Genomic DNA, 22,930 nt, shown 5'->3' with positions numbered 1-22,930 from the left:
AATCTCACAGTTGCCTACTCCCACTTCCTGAGGCCTGGAGCAGGATGGCCGTCCATCACCACACACACACACACACACACACACACACACACACACACACACATGCAATACTGATAGTCCACAGTGTAAACCAGGTTCTCCCAGAATCACAGAAAGGCCATTTTACAAAGCGGCATTGAGCTCCTTTTATGTGCTGGTCTGCAGACATTCAAAGAAGTATGAAGTACAATGCTTGCCTTTTAGAAAGGAAAAAAAAATGTAAAACAAGGTCAACATTATTTCTAAGGCACCCATGATACAGGCAAGTTTGTGGTAAATTTGTACAGAAAATGCAAGCAATCAGAAGAAGGAAAAACTATCAGAGACTGGCATCATCCACACAGGCTTCCTGGAGGAGTTGGGTCTCTGTCTAGACTTTGAAAAATGTGTCTAGACAGAGAAAGAGAAAAATTTCCAAAGAAAAGAAACAGCTACTTGAAAATACCTGGTACAGGAGGCTTAAAGGCACATGGGGGAGGGCCTCAAAGTTGGCTAGGTATTTCATCAAGGCATGGGCAACATAAGAGTGTGGCTACTTCTCAGACTGTGGATAGCAGTTCGCCGGCTGTTCAAGGTCAGAAGGGACTTCCACTCTGCCAGCTAACGACCTGATGACCTCCTATCTCTGGCCTCAGAGGATGGGCACACTGGAGGAATACTTAACACATCTGAGGCCGGAGGAGAAAACACACAGACTCCTTTAATGGCCCAAGCAAGCCTGAGCCTGGCAAAGACTTTGCAGTCAGATCCGCCAAGCTGTTGCATTTGCTACCTCAGCTGGCTGCTGTCACTGAGGCCCACCAGGGCACAGAGACAACCACATTGAGGCACTCCTGCCTCTCTTACAGGACAAGAATGGAAATGGCAGCACATGGTAGTCACCTCAAAACCACTTTCTAAAGGAGAGGCTGCATTGTTTTGTCCCCAGGACACCAGGGACTGGATGGGCACCTTTTCTGTGCTCCCCATCATCACCTAGGCACCCCACCTAGCCTTTCTCGGTGAAGATGAGCCTCTACCTCTTGTGTATTCTTCCTTTGTGTTTTCATCTTGCATGCTCTTCCTCATCTGAAGTCTTGTGTTGAGGACTAAGCAGCATAAGATGACTGATGCAGTCTAATAAACTGCACCAAGACAAGTTCTCGGCAGCAAATCTATTTTCCTGACAGTTGTAAGATGCAATCTCCTTGTTGTTGGAGGGTGTCATGCACAGGGCTGGGCTCCTCCAGTCTGCACATCCCCCAAAGTATTGCAGTGTGACAGCCTTCATTAGGAGAGGAACAAACCCGTGGACAAGATATTGCCACCCTGGAAATTCGGCTCTGTGGGGTGCCATGAATATCTTACCTTCTGACAAACAAGTTTCCTCCAGAATTGACATATTCTTGGCCATGTGACATGATCTAAACTAAGTTTCCTGGTGGTTTTCTTTTCTTTTTCTCTTTTTAATTGAGGTTTTGCCTGACAATCTAGAAACTGAACACACTCTGACAGGTGATGCTATTTGAAGCATTTGTTACTGTGAGGATAGGAGGCGTGAGGCGGGGCCCCTAGCAGATTCACCTCCCTCTGTCCCCAGAGAAAGTTTCTGAGCTTCGTGGAGCTCATGTGCCTCAAGCGCGTGGCTTTTGCCTTTCACTTTTCCGGTGACACAAGTACACCTGTGGTAGCAAACGGGTCTGGAACACATGTGCTGCGGCTGAGGATCCAGCAAACCATACCTGAGTGTGCACTGTGTGCCTGGCACTGCGTTCCACCTGGGATGTGCACTGTTTGGTTTAATCCTCCCTACCATCCCACAGGATAGATATATTTCTGTCCACATTGTACAGATGTGGAAACTGGGTTACTGAAAGGTTAAGTGCTAAGATTGCTGAGCCAGTCTGTGACTCTAGCAGAGGCACTTATCCAGGGGAGATTTGGCCCCTCGCCTCTGTCCTTTAAAATGTGGATGGACTGGCCAGGAGCAGCCAGACTCGGGTTAAATACTTGTGCTGTTTGATTTCCTTTTATTTTTCTGATATTTGTTCTCCTTGGAAAAAGAAATGGACCAGGAAAGGTAGATGGAAATCTCCTTTAAGATGAAAAATGCTCATAACACATAGAATCACTGGAAGCACTTACATTGCCATGGAGAAGGAAGGGGTCATCATCACGTGGATGTTAGCTTTCTTAGCAGCTTTTTTGTGCCCTACCTACATCTGAGTGCCTCAATTCCACCTTCATGACAAATGAAATAGGGGCCTCAGAAAGCAAGGGGAGGGGAAAGGGAGTTGATGCGTCTCCTCGCCATTGTAGAGAAGGCCTTGCTGCAAGCATCACTTCAGATTTGCCTCTGCTTGTGCATAAAGACCCAAAAAGAATGAGCTGGACAATCAGTCTCATGGACCTGCAGAAAAAACAAACTGCATTTTGCAAGTTTTCCCATTTTCCCCGGAAATGTTATGCTCTAATCAGCCTGGTGCTCAGCTGCAGGGAAGTGTTTGTGGTGTCCAAGCAGTGGCTGCTGCCCAGAGAGAGAAACTACTTGCACCTCCATTCACTCAATCGCATCCACATCTTTTCCCAGGGTACCCGGGCTCATAAACTCCAGCAGATCTCCACCCGGACATGCTGGGGTCTATGTTATAAGAGGCAGCATGTGGTAGAAAGGGGCTAAAATGAGAGTTAGCAGGCTTCAGTTGAGTCCGTCTCTGCCACTTCCAAGTCAGGTAACTGGGTAAGCTAGTTGACGCTAAAACCCTGGCAACATAATGCAGGGCGCAGGTGAAGAACAAATGGAATGGAGCTCAACAAAGGGCTTTGTGAGCTCAAAAGCACAATTCAACGTCACCCCCTCCCTGACTAGCATGTGGGCTCCCCAGGTTGGAGCCCCTTTCCCTCTCTCCTGCATGTCCATTGCGGGCTGCAGTGTGTCTGGTGGGCAGGTAAGCGCCCAGATCGCACACAGCCCTGGGACCTCTGCAGAGGTGGCTGCGAGGAACAACATGTCCTTCCTTGTATCCGAGTCATCCTTCCACAATTACAGGACCTCTTTTTTGTTCTCAATTGAGAACATTAGGAGAGCTCTCTACTCTCGCTGTGGTGGCTCCCTTGCTTGTCCCATGCACCCTGGCAGGAGGTCAGTGAGGGCGAGATGGGGAGACCAATCTCTCTCTCTCCCTGACTCTCCACCACTCTCCCCCACCCTATCCCCATCTCTCTCTGCCTCTGTGTATGTTGGTGCTTCTCTGCCCCACCACTGTCTCTCCCTCTCTCTCTGCCTCTCTCTGTCTGCCTTTGTCTCCTCTCCTCCCTCTCTCTCTCCCTCTCTCCCTGCCTCTCCCCGCTTTCTCCCTCTCTCCCTCTCTCTCTCTCCCCCTCTGCCTCTCCGTCTCTTTCTCCCGTCTCTGCCTCTCTCTCCCTCTGCCTCTCCCTCTCTCTCTCCTCCCTTGTCTCTTCCTCTCTGTCTGTCTGCCTTTCTCTCTATCTCTGCCTCTGTGTGTATGCTGTGCTTCTCTGCTCCCCACTGCACTGTCTCTCTCTCTCTCTCTCTCTCTCTCTCTCTCTCTCTCTCTCTGCCTCTGTGTCTGCCTCTCTCTTTCTATCTCTCTCCCTCTTTCTCTCTCTCTGCCTCTGTGTGTGTGTGTGCTTCTCTGCCGCACCCCTCCGCTGTCTCTCCCTCTCTCCCTGCCCCTCTGTCTCTCTCCCTCTCTCTCTCCCTGCCTTTCTCTCTCTGCGTGTGTGTGTGTGTCTGTGTGTGTGTCTGTGTGTGTATGTGTGTGTGTGCACACGATAGCGCTTGCTTCTCTGGCTGCCAGCCCTCTCCTGCTGTCTCTCCCTCTCTCTCCTTCTCTCTCTGTCTTTCTCTCTTTCTCTCCCTCAGTCTCCTTCTTTCTCTCCCTTCCTCCCTCCCTCCGCAACCGCCACTCCCGAGCACGCTCACATTCCAGCTGCCACTGTGAGGTGAGCACAGTCTCCACCTGCTTCAGGGGTGTGTTGCACAGAGTGGAGAACCTGGCCTGGGAATTCCAGTTTGCTGTTGAGACATTTGGCTGTGGAAACGGCTGCTCCACTGAAGAGTGAGCACTTCGTCATAGAGACAGCATCTGTTTTGCCTCATGGGGAAAGGAGAATGATAGTTATTCTTTTTATTATGAGAACACCAGGCTGTGCCAAGTACATTATTCCCATGCAGGGGAATTTTACTAGCACCATTGCCCTCCCTCCTCCTCCCCATCCCGTTCCTGCCCAGTGTTCTCCCTCTCCCATGACAGTGTCTTTCCCCAGCATGAGATTGCAAATGTCGTTTCCTGGCATCATACTTATGAAGGGGAATGAGAAGACACTTACCATTTTTATTAATTATATTCTGGGATTTTACAAAAACAAATTCATCTTAATTCTAAGAGACTATAGAATCAAATTCATCATGAAAGACTCCCATGATCACCAGGTCAGTTTTTTAGTAGATTGATAATGGACCTGTCACTCTTTGCCATTTCCACCCAGGAAAATTGAAGTGCAAATTTGAGTGACCGTCTGTATGTCCAAAATGGAAAATGGCATTCATCAGACTACTTCTTTCTCTTATTTCATGTGTAACTCCTTAACAGAAAACAACTGCTTCACACGGAGGGCCTTATCAGACACGGGACAGGGACCACAGTATTAGTACTCAAGTGCTCACAGCCTTTCCCCCACCAAGCCCATCCATTCTGTGCACGGTTGGCCCCAGGGGAGACAAGGTAATTTTCTTCCTTCCTGGTCATCTTGGGGCCCAGACCACCAGCTGGAGAAATGATGCAGAGAGAGCAGGTAGGAGCTCCCTTCCAGGTGGGAAACGCAAGGCAGGCAGCCTCCTCTGACGATGCTGCCATGGCTGGACTGAAATTGTGCTCACTTCCACTCAAGTGAGCAAAGCACATCTGTGTTGCTTATTTTCTACTATTGATCTTTCCTTCCTTAGTCTCCCACCCCATCAGCGCCACTGTACAGCAAGGGAGGGGAAAAGGACTTTTAAACGTGTCCGTTCACAGGAAAGCAGTGTCCTAAGGCTTCTGACTGCCTCCTTCCTCACTGCAGCTGTCATTTCAAGCGTATGCTCCTTCTCCAGCCTCTCCTGCCACAAGAGCACCCAGCAGGTGGGATGCACATGGAGTTACCATGTCCCCAGGTGGGCGAGGGAGACACAGGTCTCAGGTCTGTGGGCAGCCAGTGTAGGCCCTGCTGTTTGGGCCCCTGGTGGCCTCTGCAGCAACGGAGTCGTCTCTGCCAGGCCCTGCTCACCTCTGCTCCTGAACCCTGCACCTGGCATCTCAAGGTCCATGTTGTCTCTGTCATGCATGGCATCTTTCTCAGCTGCTGATGTGGCCTTGCTTTGGCTCTCTCATCTATTCTGCAGCCCTTAGATAGGGTTACCATGCCCCCTGTGATAAGGCCCCTGGGTGTTTACCCTCACCTAGTGATTCTGACCTCAGCCCCTCCGTCTCTCCTCTGATACATGGGAACTCCAAGATACCTTCCAAGATACTCAAGGTCAAAATAGACTCATGGTCAATAAATTCTGAGCCTCGTCTGTCTATATACACCCACCTGCCATGCTATTTATTCTGATGTGGCTGTAGGATGCTTCTGGCAGGACCCCATGCAAGATGGTGTCGGTCTAGGCCCACTGGGTGAAGGGAAAGAGCCTGTTGACTTCTAGCTTTGCTGCCATCCCATTCAATGCCACCCTCTCTTTCAAAAGTCTGCGCTCAGAGTGAGATTAATGCAGCAAACAGGGTTTGGTTGTTGCCTTATTCTCTCCCACAATCCACAAGCCAGACAGAGCCACTTCCACAGGGTCATGCTCCTCCTTCCCAAAGGGGCTTCTGCCTTGTCCTCTTTCCCCGAATCATAAGGACTATTGGAGCAAAATGAGAAAGCCAGCTTGCAGGTAAAAGAAAATCCAAAATATTATTCTAATGATACTTCCTCCCCTCAAGCCTTCTACTAAATAATAATAATGACATAGAGTTGTGGTCATTGTTAAAGAAAAAGGAAACACAGCCATCCGTCTCAACATCACTGAATTTAAGTAATCAATGTCTATAAGAAGAAAGGAATGATTTAGGGGAAATTCTTACAGTGACAAAATGTTAGAACTAGAAGTTCCAGAATCATATAAAACATTTAGAACCTTTCTATTTTGTAGATGAGGAAGCTGAAATACTGCAAGTTGAAATGACTCATCCTAGGTCCCAGGTCTAGTGAAGAGTGAGCACCAGAAATCACATATACTAGACTACCAGCAGTCAGATATAATCAGCTCCCAAATCTCCTGTGGTTCACTATATATAAAAGAAAAAAACAAAACAAGGAATATCCAACCAAAACAAGGTACATACACAGGAGGGTTCACTGGGCGAGAACAGATACAAACCAGAGAGATTTTGAAGAGCCTGGGGTCTCTAGACAATTCGGCACTGTTGTGGATTGCGTGTTTGTATCCCCTCTAAATACGTATGTTGAAGCCCGAGACCCCAGTGTGATGGTACTTGGAGATGGGGCCTTCGGGAGGTGATAAGGTCATTAAAGTGGAGCCCTCATGAATGACATTAATGCCTTACAAGAAGAAGCAAGAGAGAGCTTGCTGCCTCTCACTCTCCCCATGTGAGGTCTGAAATTGTCTACAAACCAGGAAGAGGGCCCCCAGCAGAATCTGACCATGATAGCACCCTGATCTCAGACGTCCCAGACTCCAGACTGTGTTAAATAAATTTCTGTTGTGTGAGCCACCCAGTCTATGGTAATTTTTTATAGCAGGCTGAACAAACTAAGACAGGCACTTCAAAGAAAACGTCAATGCCATATTGGGCCATTTACTCAACAAGTTCTTAATAACAGTGTGCTGTGTGCCAGGCACCATGGTACATCAGGGCAGAGCCGTAAGGAAGAGTAAAACAGCAATCTGGGAACTGGAGACCACACATTTCAAGAAGCAAATGAAAGAGGCCACTGAGCAAGAGGTTGGGATAAAGAAAGAGAAATTCAAGGGATAGTCCAGATTCTAAGCACCATGTTTGGCAAACCCCACACCATTTAGAAGATTGCACACAGAATCAACCATCTGCCCCAGGCAAGAAGCTTCTAGGCTGTTTCTTGCTAAGGCAGAAATCTCTCCCAATAAAGAATCCTCAGGAATGTGCCCTGCACACCAGCCCCATTCCGCCAGACCCTTCCTGCTCCCCACCTCGTAGACCTCTCTGGGACAACACCTGTTTCTAGCTTGGCTACTTTTCTGCTGGAAAATCACCATGTGTGCCCACCAAAGCAAAGGCTTCTGGTTATGTTACCAGAACACCAGGGGTTTGGCCTAGGTCATCCTGCTTGCCGCACAGCAGAAAGCCGAGCACTGAGACCTTTATTGCCAAGGAAGAAGGCTTTAAATCAGGTGCTGCAGCCAAGGTGATGGGAGCCCAGTCTCAAACCCATCTCCCTGACCTACTAAAACTAGGGGTTTCTAAGTAGGGAAGAAATGTAACAATGTGTACAATCAGGATGAATGAGGGGTCCTCCATCTCATTGCCTGGATGTGGTGATCTGGTGAGTTTCAATTCTTTGACACTTTCTTTGAGAGACCTGAAGGTCATTTCCTGAGGAAGGAACTCAGATTAAACAAATGTAAGGTTTAAGCTTTAAGACCAGAAGGGTCAAGCTCTATGTTTATGCAAGAAACTGTCTATGGGACTATTGGGTTGGTTTCAGTTAGCTAAATGTTCAGCTTTCCATTGTCACTATTTGGACACAAATTTCCTCTTTCTGTTTTCCTCTTCCCCTCCTCTCTACATTTTTTGCCTGTGCAAAGGAAGCTTGGAAAATCAGAACAGTAAGAACAATTTTTCAACCACCATGATTCCAGCAAAAAGGATTTTCTAATCACAAGAAGTCCTCCAAATGGAGACACAAAATTCTTCACTTAAACAAGATTGTGCTTTATAGAGTGGAGGAGATAAATGTGTCATGTAAACCCCTGTAAAATATTTCTGTTGGTAAAGTATGTTAGATATACAATTGTTATCAGTAAGTATTTTATAACAATGAATTGCACTGTAAATGCGACATCTAGAAGGCTTTTAAACTATTCCTTTTAAAAAATTTACAACTTCCTTGTTCCAAAAACTTTTAAGGTGGGGGAAAATCCTATTACTAGTTGTATGTGGTACTTTCCTTCCATGTCACACTCTCAAGAGTTTAGCATAGCACTAGATCTGTTGTTTGCATTGCATTGATGGTTGGCCCTTAAACAACACAGTTTTAAACTTTGAGGATCCACTTATAGGTGGATTTCCTCCTACTTTGCTGCCCCTGAAACAGCAAGACCAATCCTCCTCTTTCTCTTCCTTCTCAGCCTACTCAACATAAGATGATGAGGATGAAGACCTTCATGGTGATCCACTTCCACTTAATGAATAGTAAGTATATTTTCTCTTCCTTATGATTTTCTTAATAATAACATCTTTTTCTGTAGCATACTTTATTGTAAGAATACAGTATTTAACACATATGATATACAAAATATGTGTTAGTCAACTGTTTATGTTATTGGTAAGGCTTATGGTCAACAGTAAGCTATTAGTAGTTAAGTTTGGGGAAAGTCAAAAGTTATGTGTGGATTTTTGATTGTGCAGGAGTTTGGCGCCCCTGACTCCCAAGTTGTTCAAGGGTCAACTGCACTTACAATGCTATCCTGTTTCATATTTTATTGTCCATAAGATGGAAAGTAGACACATGTTGTAAAATTTTTGTGCCATAATTTCACTTTTTTCCCTTTTTGGTAATGCCATGATATTTCCATAATTCAGAGAGAATTGTGGACTACGTGAATGTCCTGCTACACCACAACGCATGCCTAACCCTTCAGAGACCTCACGCTTTCTTTCCCCGGTCTCACATCTATTGTGATGAGATGATGCGGTGATGGGCATGTACCCTGTCTGAAGTTCTTAGCCCAAATTGAGCTCTCCTCATTCGGGCTCAGACAGCTTTCCTGGCTTCTTGGCCCACAGGCCCCATACACTGCATGCCCTGGCTACTCTGATGCCTTACGCTCCTACTGTCCTATTGTCACTCCTTACTTTCTCTCCACCTCAGGATATTCTTCCCCAAATCATGCCATGAAATCTCCCTCTTCCTCCACCTCTCTCCAGACACACTTTCCTGGTGTTCAATTTTCAGATAATTGTTTCTTTCAGTTACTTGGATTCTGCCTTATTTACTCATCTGTATGTGGAATCAGACCTGTCACTTTGCTGGCCGCTCTGTTCCCACTCACCCTGGGATCCTGACCAATGCATCCTACCATCAGGTCCCATAAGCCTTGAAAGGCAAACCTCACAGACCCTCATTCTTCAAGTATCCCTTCATTCATCCGACAAATATTTCCTTCGTGCCTAATATGTGCAAGGGCTTCTGTAAGTTGGGGCTGACTCAGGAATACCTTACCCTGTGCTTTTGGTCAGCTTTTTGCTTGGTCTCCTCTTCTTGGCTCTGAATTTCTGGCCTGTACCTCATCCCTCATACCTCATACCTATGCCTCAGGACCTGGGCATTGGACTTACCTTCCTGACATCGCAGAGCTGAATTCCACTATCCTCTCCAGTTCCTCATGATCACTTTCTGCTCCTGGACTTGGCCCCACCGAGCCCTATTCCTGAGTCAACACTAGATGGTTCCCCAGCAGGCCTGCAAAGCTCCATCCCTCCATTGCTGCCCTACCATGCAACAGTCATTTGTTTCTAGATCCACAGTATGTGGGTCTTTTACTGAAAACTAACAATAAAAAATTAAATTAAAAAATCCTTAAGAGGAGGCAATTAATCTATTAATCTAGTTACTGTGTTTTTCCAACTGTTCATTGTACAGCAGAAGCTCTGTTCCTTTCTATTTTGTCTCGGTGAGGTTGCATGATGATATTTCCTGATTTTGACTTTCAACTATTCCTATGCCTCTTTGGCTTAGCAAATGATTAGGTTTGAGCCAAGCTGAGACTGTCTCAGAAAGTAACTGCGCATTTCTCAACAAGCCAGTGGGGCACTTTGTTCTCTTTGTTCTTCTTAGGTAATTAACACCTGCTCTTTCTGCAGCTCATACAGTCATAAAATGTTGAGATAGAAGCAGGGGAGGGAAAGATCACCTCACCACACTTTCCATCCTATGTCATAATTCAGCCTATAGGGAGGCTGATGGTGACAGAGATTATTTACGTCACAAGGAAGTTCCTTTTTTGGAAGTGTACTTTTGTGTGTGTGTGTGTGTGTGTGTGTGTTTGACTGAGTCTCTCTCTGTTGCCCGGGCTGGAGTGCAATGGCACAATCTCGGCTCACTGCAACCCCAACCTCCACCTCCCAGGTTCAAGCGATTCTCCTGCCTTAGCCTCCCAAGTAGCTGAGATTACAGGTACCTGCCACCACGCTCAGCTAATTTTTTATATTTTTAGTAGAGACAGAGTTTCACCATGTTGGCCAAGCTGGTCTCAAACTCCTGACCTCAGGTGATCCACCCGCCTCAACCTCCCAAAGTGCTGGGATTACAGGAGTGCACCACCACGTTCGGCCAGAAGTATACTTTTTCAACCTGTCTACTTATGGTGGGTTAAACTGGAGCACTGAGCAAGGGACAAATGCCCTGAATGTTCTTGACCCACCAGTCTTCCTCTGTCCAGGGCTCATTGTCACTGATGGAGGGCAAAGCAGTGGTCCAGGCAGCCACACCAGCCCAGCCAGCCCTGTGGGGCCAAAATGGTACATCAAGGCCACTTTGTCCTTCTGTTACAGTGAACCAAGTGATAATTCCCAGGACTTTTCTCCCAACCATCTTACTACTTTTAGAGGTTGTAAAAAATGTCAGTTTTCCATGAGATGTCCTTCAAGTACAGGAATGATAATTATTATCATAAAAGTACCAAATAATATAATACATGTAAAGTGCCTGGCTGTTCTGTATGGTTAAATAAATGATCATGGTATGATTTCACAAATCACTCAGTTTATTGCCATACAAACAGATATTTTTTCTTTTGGGTCACAATGCTTAAACGTGAACACATCTTACAGGGAATACCCTCGATTAGATGAAGTCCATTTGCCACATAGTGGGTGAGCTTCAAACTTATTAAAGTCAAATCGCTCAAGTGGGATGGAATCAGGCCTCTGTGGAAAGGAGAGTCTAATCAAAGACTGAGGTGTACCTTTACACAAGCAGTTCTCAGAAGAGATGGCATCCAGCGCAGCAGAGATCTCTGACTGCTAGAAGGCACCTGGAAGCTGGCTTACTTTGTTTTGTCAGAGAAGTGGCTAGTGGAGTGCAGCCTAAGCTCTCAGAGTATCTAGGAAACTCTGGAGTTTCTATGTATTTGAAGTTCAGCAGCTGACATGTGCGGTCTCATAATGTGTGATGTCACATTCTCAAGACAGCAGGAAAACCCTCCAAGTTCTCCTCACAACAAAACATGTCACTCACGTAGCAAACTACAAAAGTGGAATCATTTCAAGGCTCCATAATACTGGCACAGTATCTGGCACAGAGCGGGCATTTGAGAGGCACTGGGTTTGCAACAAATATTTTAAGAGATTTAGATATCAGCCTTTGGTTTTTTCTCTTCTCTAGCTGTTATCCAAACCTAATTAGTGTCCTCTTATGACATGGATTGGTAAGCAATTCTTCCTCATATTCTAGCATAAACTATACATGTGAATATAGCCTCATCCACCCCCTCAGGCATAAACTGTAAATAAGCGAAGTTCTACTTTTGGCTCGTAAAATGTATACCCTTTGTCATATCTTTATTTTGAAAAAATATAAAATTTTTCATTTCTAAATAATTGAAAGAAATAAATAAATGAAATAATTATTTCATTTATTTCCCAGATTTTCAAGAAATAATACCTTAATTTGAATTACAGCAGGGAATTAAAGTTTTTGCTTGTTAAATAGTCCAAAGAGAACAGCTTGACAAATATCATATCTTCAAAGATTGTCATGTGGAGATTTGCCTTGGCTTTTTAGCAGATGGACATATAACTGTTCACGTGTCTGTAAATGACCAAAATGTCCAAAAGATGCCAAAGAATAAGAATGAAGAGCATACGAGAAGGCATCTGAAGTATAAGGAAGCATTTAGCCGGGTGCGGTGGCTCACGCCTGTAATCCCAGCACTTTGGGAGGCTGAGGCAGGCGGATCACAAGATCAGGAGATTGAGACCATCTTGGCTAACACAGTGAAACCCCGTCTCTACTAAAAATATCAAAAAAAAAAAAAAATTAGCCAGGCCTGGTGGCGGGTGCCTGTAGTCCCAGCTACTTGGGAGGCTGAGGCAGGAGAATGGTGAGAACCCAGGAGGCGGAGCTTGCAGTGAGCCAAGATAGCACCACCGCACTCCAACCTGGGCGACAGAGCAAGACTCTGTCTCAAAAAAAAAAAAAAAAAGGAAGCATTTAAATGACTGTGTTTACAATCTTAAATCAACTCTATTAAGTAATAAATAGTGAAAGTTGCATTGACACTTATATATATACATTTTTTTTTTTGAGACCAAGTTTCTTGTTACCCAGGCTGGAGTGCAATGGCACGATCTCCGCCTCCCGGGTTCAAGCTCCTGCCTCAGCCTCCTGAGTACCTGGGACTACAGGCACACGCCACCACGCCCAGCTAATTTTGTATTTTTAGTAGAGATGGGGTTTCACTATCTTGGCCAGGATGGTCTCAATCTCCTGACCTCGTGATCCACCCACCTCAGCCTCCCAAAGAGCTGGGATTACAGGCGTGAGCCACTGCGCCTTGCCCAGTTAAAATATTTTACTCCAGGATTACAAGAATGGTAAATTTCTTTATTCAAACTTGTAGTGGGTGAGCTCTTTTAATAGAAGATTTCATTTTAGTCTTCATCTTCCTTCACAGTGATACCTTAGTTTGTACAACATTGTACAATTTTCAAAGATACCATCATAAACCCTTAAGCCTTTTAGAAATCTTACAAGTCAGGCTGTTTGACTCCCAATCTGGTACTTGAGCCTCTTCAATGCATCCAGCATCCGGATGCTCACTCCTGGAGCCTCTGGCAATCCCACACCTCCCACAATGGGGAGGCTGTTTCCTTCCAACACAGCTCATTCCACATTTATGGCTCTGTACCTCAAAGTCATCTGTAAATATTTTACTCCTACGACATGGAACTGTACATTGTATTCCTGTAAGATATTTATAAGACTGATATTGAAACGGGAAAAGTTCCCTTTCCCCCCCTCAGATGGCATGGGATGGGGTGTGGCTCACTTCTTCACTGCTCAGACCTCTAGGGGAGCATACAGATGGGCAGGCTCTGGGGCTCCAACCCCACAGCAGTGTCTGGGGGTGAATGCTTACAGCTCCTGAAGCCCCATTGAGCATGTGTTACAGGATGCTCTTTTAGTTTAGCTGTCCATAGGCAGCTTGTGTTAGTCAGCTCAATTAGACCCTCTACCTTATCACAAGGACAAAGGGCTTTCTGTATCCCTGGGTTCTTGTGTTGGCGTACCAGAAAAATCAGATCACATGTGGCCTTGGAGAATGAGTGCAAGGTTTCATTGAGTGGAAGTAGCTCTCAGCAGATGGGGGAGCCAGAAGGGAGATGGTTTTCCCCTAGAGTCGGGCCCTTGGTGGCCCAGGCTCTCCTCCGACTGCCCTGGCCAAACTCCATGTCCTTCTGCTTCTGCCAGTCGGTGGCCTGCTGGCGTGCTGGTGCCTATTGGTGCATTCCTCTCGACGTTCAGCTGCCTGTGTGTTCCTTCACTGATGTGTTCCTCTGGAAGTCCAGCTGCCTGTGCATCTGCCTACTGGGGTGGGGGCGGGGGGCAGTGTTTATAGGCACAGGATGGGCATGGCAGGCCAGGGTGGTCTTGGGCAATGCAACATTTGGGCAGGAAATGCCTACCCTCACCGAGGTCCGTGGGGGTGGAGGTTTAGCCAGGGACCACGCCCTCCTCTACCCAGCACTTCCCTTCCCAGCTTCAGTATCATTTAAAGGGACCATACTCTTTCCTTCCCAGCACTTTGGTACCAAAATTACTATTTTAAATGAAAAACATAGAAATTTTATTCCAACCTGTATCATTTTTCCAAATAATAAAATGCAACCCAAATTTAGTCATTATGCAAGAAATGTTCTCTAAGGATGAGGAAGTGAGGTTTAAACAATGCCAACTGATGTCCAACTATCCCTCAACAACTGAATCACAAAGCTGAAACCAGAACTCAAATCTGCTGTTTCCTAGTAACTCTGTTCAATAACATCCCATTTTCAATCAATAGGCCTCCAACTCCCTCATAAGACAATATACACATCAAATGATGAGACTAGTTACAACTAGTGTGATCTTTTCCTCATTGATGTGGCTGGAAATTTTGACTCCAAATAAAGCCTAGACTTTAGCATCTTGTCTCCAAGACAAATCAGATTTTAAAACTTAACGGTTATTTTCGTAAAACAAGCAATAGACTCAGCCTGGTTTAAAATTCAGTACATCACCAGATGTTTCTTTCACCAAAGAGAATCACAGGCATTGTGTAGGAATGACACCTGCCAATTCTTAGAATGTCTGATTTCAATAGTACATTTTCAGCTGAATGGCAATCATGGAAATATAAGCTGCATTTGGTTCTCCAAGATTCCAGCATTTGGAGCTAGGTACTGTTGCTTTAAATATTATATAAGCATTGAAATTTACATGCCTACCAGCATTAGTATGAATTAGCCTCTTTGAATCATGAATATCCTTAAAACAAAGCTATGAGCAAAAGGTTAGCAATTTCTAAGTTGCACTTACTTTTGACCACAATGGTCCCAGAAATATTTTTCCTAGGCACTTTTTATTTACCATTAATTATCAAATTACTTTAAAATTGGCAGTATTTTTAAAGACACTGTATAATTATGTGTCTCATATATCAGCAGGGGCTCACATTACTCAGAGTTTTTCAGTCATGGGAAAGTTAATTATAATAACCTTAATTATTTCTCTGCAACAGTAAAAATGGACCCTGAAAAATACCACTAGGGGATTAATGTTTGACACACAGATAAAAATGAGCAGAGATTTTTTTTTGTAAGCCGCTGCATTAAATCACATAATTGGACAGAAAAGATTTAGGTGCAATTTGTTTTTGTAATTGTATTCTAAGTGGTGTAATTTTTAATTATACACAGAGAGTTCAATGTTCATTCCTTGAATTTTTAAGCTGCGATTTTTCTTCTCTACCTGCAGCTCCTTTATTCAGGCTTGCTTCTTTTTTGACATGGATTATTTGAATTCCTAACTCAACAATAAATTCACAGCTTCCTCAGTTTTACTTGTGCAATGGTAAGATGAAAAACATATAGCTTGGGAAATACAGCACAGCTCTGGAAAAAAAGTAATAATCATTTTCTCTAATTAAGAAATTTTTTGAGAATGGTATAAGGTTGTTCCTTTCTATCCTTTCTTCTTTAGGCAAAGATCAGCTGCCTTTGACGTCTGACACAATCACTTGCATATAACGTGACAGTCACCAATTCTGTACTTTCCCAGATGTCAGTCCGTACTCCCTTGCCTTCACAGTTTTAGTACAGCAGGAAGCCCACAGCCATGCTGTGAATGGCTGACGTGGTGGTGGTTGTCCCTCTGCACCCCAGTGTGTGGTTTCCTAGCTTGATTTGCCCAGAAATGTGTCAGAGACTGAGTTGCAGCTGATGTACAGGGTCCAACTCACATCAGACTGATTTGGATGAAAACCCAAATAGGCAATCACACTTTCTAGTAGGAAATCTTGCTGGGGCATCAACATTAAGATCTGAAAATATGGCTGGGCGCGGTGGCTCACACCTGTAATCCCAGCACTTTGGGAGGCCGAGATGGGGGGATCACGAGGTCAGGAGTTTGAGATCAGCCTGGCCAACATGGTGAAAATCCGTTTCTACTAAAAATGCAAAAATTAGCTGGGCGTGGTGGTGGGCACCTGTAATCCCAGCTACTCAGGACGCTAAGGCAGGAGAATCATTTGAACACGGGAAGTGGAGGTTGCAGTGAGCCGAGATCGCGCCACTGCACTCCAGCCTGGGCGACATGAGCAAAACTCCGTCTCAAAAACAAATAATAATAATAATCTGAAGATATTTGAGGGAGAATGCATACTAGCAATAGTAGTAGTAGCAGCAGCAGCAGTAGTTAACTGACCTAGAGAAAGAAAAGACCAATATCCGGACACACCTTTTAAGGGTTGGGCCCCATTTCCACAGTGAACCTTGGAATGGATTGGTCCTCAGCTTTCTTCATGTCTCTTTTTTCAGACCCGAGTTGCCTCACTCTTTCTTCTGACCACAATAAGCATTACTTCCTTTCAAGAAGACTGCCAAATCTGCCCTTAGAAAAGACAAAAACAAACAGAATTTAGAAAAATCTTGACTGCAAAAATATGCTTCAACTAGGTATTCAAAGTAGTGAAAAACTAGAGAAAACGTGGTAGGTACAGTGGAAAGAGAACAAGCTTCAGAAAGCCATCTCATTATTTGGAATCACAACCCTTGCTCAGAAACACACCCTGATATGGTTTGGCTCTGTGTCCCCACCCAAATCTCATGCCAAATTGTAATCCCTACATGTCAAGGAAGGGACCTGGTGGGAGGTGATTGGATCATGGGGGTGGGTTCCCCCATGCTGTTCTTGTGATAGTGAGAGGGTTATCATAAGATTTGATGGTTTTAAAAGTGACTATTTCCCCTGTGCTCTCTCGCTCTCGCTCTGTCTCTCCTGCCACCATGAGAAGATATACCTTGCTTCCCCTTCACCTTCCACCATGATTGGAAGTTTCCTCAGATCTCTCCAACCATGCAGAACTGTGAGTCAATTAAGCCTCCTCTCTATAAATTACCCAATCTCAGGTAATATCTTTATAGCAGTGTCAGAACAGACTAATACAGAGGACTGGAGGCTGAGGCAGGAGAATTGCTTGAGGTTAGGAGTTCAAGACCCGCCTGGGCAACATAGTAAGAGCCTGTATCTACAAACAATACAAAAATTAGCCGGGCATAGTGGTGTGCACCTATAGTCTCAACTACTGAGGAGGCTGAGGCAGGAGGATCACTTGAGCTCATGAGTTTGCAGCCACAGTGAGCTATGAACATGCCACTGCACTCTGGCCTGGGCGACAGGGCAAGATCCTGTCTCAAATATATATATATATATGTTTATCTGGTCTTTTCCCCCAGTTCTTACCACAGAGCTTTAAAACTCCTTGGAATTTCCTGAGTAATGGAAGTAACTTTGTTATGCTAAGGAGGTGATTAGTGGTGGGTCCCTGGATAGCTTCAGGAGGGGGAGCTGGTCCCAGAGAGACCATGTGTGTATTAGAGAGCTGGGACTTTCAGCCACCTAACCTTTGGGAAGAAGAGCTGGAGATTGAGTTCAATCATGTGGCCAATGGTTTAATAAAACCCCAATAAAAACTCTGTGCATCAAGGCTCGGAGGAGCCTCTTGATTGGTGAACTGATGATGTGCAAGGAGGGCAGTTCTCTGAGGACAGGGCATGGAAGTTCTGCCTCTGGCTCTGTGCTTATCCCTTGTAAAAAGAAAGTAAAATCTTTGGACTCCACACTTGATATGCCAAAGAAAAAAGTTAAGCTTGAGAACTCAAATGAAACAAACAAAAACTGCCTCTTTTTGTCCTCAGAGAGCTGTGATTCCACATGCTTACTTCACCTGATTTAAACGTAGATCTACCAAGAGCAAGATGCATGCATAACTGACTTTCCCCCACTTCTGTCTTTGGACAGGTAAAATGTGGATTCAATGAGCATTAATCAAAACCTCACAAGAATGTAGCCACTGGCCTCATTGCCTATCTTCCCCTTTCTAGTCTCTTTCATCTTTCCCCTCCTACCCAATCTTTCCCGTTTAAATATTGAAGTCCTCAAAACCCTCTTTGGAAAAGGCACAGGCCACAGATCCTATTGTGATTTGTGTTTCTTTTTCCTGGGTGCACCTTCGGCCTTGGCAAAATAAACCTCTATACTGATTGATATCTGTCTCGGACACTTTTTGGTTTACACCCTTATAATAAAACTGTAAGAGGCCAGGCACTGTGGCTCACGCCTGTAATCCCAGCACTTTGGGAGGCCAAGGCGGGCGAATCACAAAGTCAAGAGATGGAGACCATCCTGGCCAACATGGTGAAAACTTATCTCTACTAAAAATACAAAAATTAGCTCGGTGTGGTGTCATGTGCCTGTAGTCCCAGCTACTTGGGAGGCTGGGGCGGGAAAATCACTTGAACCCGGGAGGCGGAATGGCAGTGAGCCGAGATTGTCCCACTGCACTACAGCCTGGTGACAGAGCGAGACTCCGTCTCAAAAAAACAAACAAACAAACAAACAAAAACTGTAAGAGTAAGTATAATGCTTTTCTGGGTTCTGTGAGGCATTCCTGTGAATTATCCAAACTGAAGGGCTCATCAGTCAGAAGTGTGGGGGATCTGGGGGGGCCTGGAACTTGCTGCTGGCCTCTGAGGTGAGAGCTATCTTATGGAAGACTTAACCCTTCATTGTAGGGTCTGACGCTAGCTCTGGATCGTTAGTGTCAGAATTTAATTGCACCACCCCCAGTTCGGGTGGAAAAGGAGCTAGAACAATCATACCTGGCTTTAATTATTATATAAACCTCATTCAAAATCACCAAAGTTCAGACAAATTCTGTTTCCCCACATTGTCATTGAAAATCTCTGCGTGGTTCCAGATTACAAGTCAGGGTGTAAGTCAGGGATCTACAGCAAAGATAAATGAGAGAGATATCCCCAACAGGGCAGGGAGGTCTGCATTCAAGGCAAATGTGGACCCTCAGTTTTTCATAGTGTAATAGAAGGCCACAAGAGTGGCTTTTGAAATACTTATGTGTTACAAAGCCAAAAAATTGACTCCTACGACAGAATATCCAGGCCAGTGAGCAGGCTTGTTGCTATTCCCAGAGGACAGGCTGGGGATGCAAAACAGCCTAGCAACATGTAGATTTCCTTGCAAGAGACAAGGGCACAGCCAGATCTCTGTCCTCAGGAGGGAGCCAGACCTGAGAGGTGCTCCTTTTTTAGATGCGCAAAAGAAACAACAGTCTGACTTCCCAAAAATAGGGGAAGTTAATTAAATTATAAGACATCATCTAAAGTTAAATTATAAGACGTCATCTAAAGAACACTATATAGCCATTACCAATGATGTTGCAAAAGTGAAATCCTGTGGAAAGCTATTCACCATTGATTAAGTAGAAAAACGCTAGTGACTGAACAGTGCTTTTGAATGAGCCCTGGAGGATGGGGCAATCCAAACCCTGTCACACAATCTCTTTCCCTCATTCCAGCACATTCTTCAGGCAGCCCTCCTGTGGCCTCCCAGTCACCATTCCCAGTCTCGAAAATGCTAGTCTTTTCCAGGTCCTCTTCTCTCTACTAGAAGAATAATAAAAGGAAGGAAAGCAGGGAAGGAGTGGGAGATAATTGGTCTTGCTTTCTAAGCCTTCATCTAGGTAACCTGCTACCTCAATATACTTATGACTGAGGAGCTCCAGGGAGCTGGAATGTTTATCAGTCCAGGTAAGATGCTTGATTTTAACTTGAGCCAAGTGAGGGATTCATTTATTCAATGAATGGAAATTGGGCATCTACGAAGTACCAAATAATGAGAGGAAGGCAAAGAATACATAGAAAAGGCAGTCCAGCCTTCCAATGAGCAAGGTGACAGCAGCATGATCCCATGCATTAGCAAGTTTAGAGCAAGAAGCAAGCAGCTGTCTGCAGAAGTAAGGAAAAACTTCGCAGAGGAGACAAAGTCCCCTAGGATCTGAAAGGTGGAGCAGGAATGTCATGCAGGAAAGGGCGAATGGAAATTTCAGGGAGGAAAATCACAAAATGCAATGTGAGGCTCAGCCTGCTTTGGAAACAGGGAGATGTCCGGTGTACGTGGAGTATAAAAAGTGGGTGGATGCGTGTCTTCTTCCCAGCACTTCACTCATTATTTTTAAATCACCGGTTCTTCTCTTTACCCCTTCAGACTGCAAGTTTCCTAGCAGTGTCTTACCCATCTTTATTTTCCCTGTGCCTTGCATACATTAGGTATGCAATAGTACTTATTGACCTGAACTTAGGCAAGAAGTAAGTGGGGTTGGATGTGAAGGGCTCTGTGACATGGGGAGTTTGGACCTCATCTTATACACACTTAGGGAGAGGTTGGAGGCTGTGCTGAAGACTTTGTTAGGGTGAAGGAAGCACATCTGTCTTTTAGAGGGAAAATCTGCTGACTCTGTGTGTGTGTATTGGGGACTGCAGGAAACAACTACAGTAGTGAGGGATCAGAGGCAGGAAGGACAGCAAAGGAACTGTGATGATTTCACAGGTTTAGGATATATATGCCACAAAAGCAATAGTTTCTGGTGACCAGTGCACTACTAAGAAGTTGTAGTCAAAACTAACTCTATGAAAAATGGGTGGCTGCAGGCATACACCATGACTGGGAACAGAGAAGGCAGATAAATTTTATGCTTGAGGGGATTAACCTAAATTTTGGATTAACCTAAATTAGCTTTGATGTCGATAGTTCTTAAAGGAAGCAATCAGGAGGCAACCGAAAATCTGGGTCTGGGACTTGACAGAAAATGGAAGCCACGCAGATTTGATAGAAGTCCTGATAGAACTCGGAAAGAGGACTAAGGACATGACCAGGGAGCCATTTTAAGGGTTAGGCCAAGGAGGGTGGACAGGAGGAGAAAAAGGGTGATCCAGTGTGCACAGGGAGGGAGCTCTGAAAGCCATCAGGCCATCATGAAGCTCAGCAGAAGCGGTTTCGGAATAATTGTGTAATGAGTTGCCAAGTGTATGAGGAACTGCAGACTCTCATGAAGAAAGTTACAGTAAACCAGTCTCTGCATGATGTGTTGCTGCAGGAAGATCGTCCTGACTTTCCACAATCCCGAAGGCTCTGCTTTGCCTTTCTGCATCTAACTTTCCTGCCTTCTGCCTCCATCTTCTACAAGCCCAGGCTTGGAAGCAGAATCACAAGGAAATTGCTGCAATTCCACAGTACAGAAAAGCTTCAAAGGAAAGCCACATCTCCCAGATCTAGCGGTAAGAGGAGAAAATGCATCCACTCTTTGCTCTTTGCAGCTTCCTATACCTGGCTAGTTCCATTTTGATGCTCCAGTATTTGTCACCCTGAGCTGAAACAACATGAAACAAACTCATTTTGAGGAATGTTTCTTTCTGTGCATTTTCTTTTGCTCATGCAGAGTAGTTTAGATCCTTTGGCTGCAAAAAAGATAAGCCACTTGTGACAGAGTAACATTTTGAAGATAAATTACTTGGCCCACCACCCGTATTTCACAACCATTTACTCGTGTACTTCCACCTCATTGCTATTTAGTAAGCACAGCCCAAAATGGCAATGCTCTGAAAAGTAAATTCTGCCTTATTTCTAAAATTATATATATCCATCTACTATAAGTAGTAAGACTCTATAATAAGTTTAGCAGAGACTCATTGTTCTAATTTAAATATGAGCATAAATTTTCCTTTAACATATTAGGTAATATTTTTGAAAGTTTTAATATTTTTAACTATGTTATTATGAAAGGAACTTCATATTTCAGTTACAACAGTTTAGGAAAAAGGAAAAGAACTGCTACTTCAGAAAAGAATGAAGGCTGTCTGAGTAATAATGCTGTCATACTTTGAAATTCAAAGCAGTGTCTTTGCTATCTTTATCAGAAAGAGTAGAATGCCACCTTATTTTGAAAATTATTCAGAACTTATTGAAAACAACCAAGTAGATGGCTTCTCTATAATAAAACAGATTCTATTGATAGACTTTTAGGAGAGAAGGATTATAACCCCTCAAAAGTGTGTGACTTCTAGTGACACGCTCATTTGTTTTCACAACTACTTTTAACATAAACCTATATTCATGATCTTGGATAGAACAGAGGAAAAACAAGAAAAAGCATGCACACATATTTCTTTACATTAATCAGATGTTAACATTAAAGCAATGTTTTATTTCTAATTAAAAGCAGCTCCAAGAGAACAAAAAACAAAAATAAACAACAACACAACAGAAAACTTAGCATTCTCTTTATGCAGTGCAGGACATAATATTGGAAAATCAGTCCTTCTACTTAGCCACACTTAATGTCAAAATCAAGTGGGGATGGGACCAATTATTTCTCACAAAAACAAGCCTTTAAAAGAAAAGTAAGGTAGCTCAAAGATTTACAGTCTCTTCAATGGTGACCCAAATCATGTTATTCTCAGAATGCAAAGGGTTTCAGCATATTTGCAGCTGCTGTTTTCTCTGCCAGGAATGCTTGTCCTTTGGTTCTTCCCATTTCTAGATTCTTCTCATCCTTTGCAATGAGATCTACGTCTACAGAGAGGCCTTCCTGAATCACCTTACCTACACTGCAACTGAAACAAGTTCTTGTCTCTTGGAATCCTGTTAGTGTCTTCTATTGCCCTAATCTGAATCTGCCATCATCTCTGTCTTTATCTGATTTTTCTCTTGTTTCCTAGCATATTGTTTGTCTCCCTCCATAAAATGTCAGCTCATCCAGGACATGAGCTGACTCAGTCTTACTGTTAAGACCCTCAGGGCCTGGAGCAGGGCCTGGTACAGAGTAGGCAGGCACTCAATAAACTTATGGGCTCTACTAAAGTTGTAGTCATCACTGTAAAAGAATATTTCATGTATTTTACCAAGAAGATAGGTCTTCTGTGCTCAGTTTCAGACCCTGGAGGTCCATGCTCCTGCCCAAGCTGTGTCTCATCTCTACAGGTGGAGCCCGGTTGGCAGGAAATGTTTCTCCAGAAGCTGAGAAGCTGCCTGG

At 44.4% G+C, this 22,930-nt stretch overlaps 1 long non-coding RNA gene across 5 annotated transcripts in view; it reads right to left on the bottom strand.

The window, feature by feature from the left end:
• Positions 1 to 22,930, bottom strand: part of LOC129061008 (uncharacterized) — a 109,884-nt gene that overhangs the window by 14,234 nt on the left and 72,720 nt on the right. For 4 of the 5 annotated variants that reach the window (XR_008527931.2, XR_008527929.2, XR_008527932.2 and 1 more), the window contains 3 exons: positions 16,282 to 16,434; positions 3,965 to 4,136; positions 2,100 to 2,428 (listed from right to left, as the gene is read on the bottom strand). This is a non-coding gene — a long non-coding RNA (uncharacterized LOC129061008). Of the gene's footprint in view, positions 1 to 2,099; positions 2,429 to 3,964; positions 4,137 to 16,281; positions 16,435 to 22,930 lie in introns of those variants that run through there. The other variant, XR_010141114.1, reaches the window with a different exon arrangement.

This window comes from Pongo abelii, chromosome 7, assembly GCF_028885655.2.
Source record: "Pongo abelii isolate AG06213 chromosome 7, NHGRI_mPonAbe1-v2.0_pri, whole genome shotgun sequence".
NCBI lineage: Eukaryota > Metazoa > Chordata > Mammalia > Primates > Hominidae > Pongo > Pongo abelii.
This window is presented reverse-complemented; position numbering and strand designations above follow the sequence as displayed.